The sequence below is a fragment of the Callorhinus ursinus genome, unplaced genomic scaffold (assembly GCF_003265705.2).
Source record: "Callorhinus ursinus isolate GAN/ISIS: 27379988/994484 unplaced genomic scaffold, GSC_fseal_2.0 scaffold2, whole genome shotgun sequence".
NCBI lineage: Eukaryota > Metazoa > Chordata > Mammalia > Carnivora > Otariidae > Callorhinus > Callorhinus ursinus.
In genome coordinates, this window is record NW_027397064.1 from 4,530,632 (window position 1) to 4,533,227 (window position 2,596).

Below are 2,596 nucleotides of genomic sequence, written 5' to 3' on the forward strand. Positions count from 1 at the left end.
TGTCCCTGCACCACACCCGTCAGTGAGGGCAGCCAGCCTCCCCTGAGCACCTCCCGAGGAACTGGGTTCTGCGTCCGGTGGACTTCTAAGTCCCAGAAAGGTGAGAGGTGGCTTGTTCCCACACACAGGGGAGGGGGGCACCGAAAGCCGGGGGAGGACACCGAGTGTCCGTCCCTGCCCCTCTGCATCCCAGCCCTACCTCTTGTGCATCACTCTGATGTCGTCCCTTTGTGAGACACACGCTCTCTGTGAAGCCAGCTTTCCTGCTCGATGCAAATCGATCCAAAGAAACTGACTCTCCTTCCCTGGCAACAAGCAGGTGGCCCAAGCTCTGTCTTTCTATGAGGTGGACATGTAAAGGCCAGGGGCAAGCCTGGGAAGATTCTGGAAGAAGAGCAGCGTTCTGGAAACTCAACCCCAGGGAGTCATGGCCCAGGGGTGGTGGGTCCTCGGTCCTAACCAGGACCCCTGATTTACAGGGAGGTGGTGGACCAGCCCTCCACCACACTTCCCCTGGGCTGCACCCCAGGTGGGGAGCCAAGGTCCCAGTGCCCCAAACTCTCCCCGCCCGTAGCCCTCGAAGCTCCTCTTCCTATAGCACCCAGCTGCGCAGGGAACCCTCCGTGGGCTGCCACTCCTCAGGCTGTTCTGGCCAGAATCCCTGTGCTCTCACCTGGAATCTCCTACGGCCTGACCTGCCCTCCCTCCACCACCATCATGAGACTTGGGCCAAGTGTGACCTGGAGCACCTTTCACCAGCCATTCTCCTCCAGAGAGATTTCCCTCTTCCTGTTACAGTAGGGCCTGTGGCTGGCATGCCAGGGCACGTGGGCACTGACCGGGGCGGGCGGGTGGGCGGTTGAGGGGGGCTGGGGAGGAGGGGGGCTGGTGCGCGGTGGGGGAGGTCGGCTCTCAGCACTTCGGCACCCTGGACTCTGGAATTCACCTAGACTTCATATATTTGGTAGCTTGGGTTGCTCACATCCATGTTAAGAGTGGGTTCTGCTTCCTCATTTTGAAGCGTCCCACGCTCTACAGTACAGTACAGTGTGAACGCTTAGCCCCACTGATCAAAGCTTCTCCTGTTTGATGACCACGTACTTCCTCTTCCCAGTTCCATAGCTCTTTGCTCTCATTGGGAACCTCTGCCAACTTCACCAATAAAAATTCATTTTCACCTCTGCACTCTACTTGCTTTCTTCCCTAAAGGTTTGTTAGCTTTTTGCCATGGCTTCTAAATGTTTCTGCACTTTCTGAAATTCTCGCCACTGTTCAACCGTTTTTATACTTCTTGGAACTTCTGAATTTTGAAAAAGCAGATAAGTATTCACATTTGCATAAAATCCTTTAAATGGGCAACCAGAGACAATTTCAAGTCTCAGAAATATTTTTAGGCACTATGGTAAATTCAAAATCAGTGACAGGGACATGCTTAGAGTTACATGGTACAGAATTAGGAAGTGCTGGAGAGGTTGTTTTGATGAATTACACGATAGTCCCCAGATGTCTCAGGCCTTCCTCCTTTGTAGTGGACTCTAGCTGAAGGGGATATTCTGAAGTTTCTGAAGTTTTATTTCCATCAACACAAACCCTCACCTTTTCCCAGGAGAGAAAAAAAAAAAAGACCTCTCTCTAAAAATCACTTCCTCACACCTTCTCTGCCACAGGCAGGCTAATGTCATGTTTGGTCTGCAGTTAATCAAGAGCAGTTTAACTGGGGGCCCGTGGCCATGGAGTTCAGCGGTTAACAACAAGGTAGCTGCTGCTACTGCTGGACCTTCCTGCCAGTCCACAACTCCTGCATTTTGGTTTGGGAGCCCATCTTCTGGGGGCCCACCCCATCAGATGTGATCAAGCATTTCTATCTGCTGGCTAATTACATGTGTCAGCGTGGCTAGTCTATGGTGCCCAGATGTTTGCTCAAACACCTGTCCAGGTATGACTGTAAAGGTATTTATTTAGATAAGGTTAACGTTTAAATGAGCAGACTTTGAGTAAAGCGGATTACTCTCCATACTGTGGGTGGGCCTCATCCAATTAGTTGAAGGCTTTAAGAGAACAAGACAGAGGTGCCCCATGGAAGAAGAGATTCTGCTTCCAGACTCCAGTTGTAGCATCAACTCTTCCCTGAGTCTCCAGCCTGCAAGCCCACCCTGCAGATTTGAGACTTGCCGGCCCTCACAATCACATGGGTCAATTCTTTAAAATAAAACTCACTACACACACACACACACACACACACACACACACACACACACACACCCCTGATTGTTTTTCTTTGGAATTCTAATACACTATCCAATGACATTTTCCTTCTTGAAATTATATTTGACCGTTGTTAACCATGAGACTAACATCAGACAAGCCCCAATCGAGGACATTCTATACAATGCCTGACTAGTACTCAAAATTGCCAAGGTCATCACATCACGGAAAGTCTGAGAAACTGTCAAGCCCAGAGGATCCTAAGGAGATGTGATAACTGAATGCAGGGTGGGGTCCTGGATGGGATCCAGGGACAGAAAAAGGACATTACATAAAAACTAGGGAAATATGAGTTAAAGTATGGCCTATAGTTAATAATAGTGTATCAATA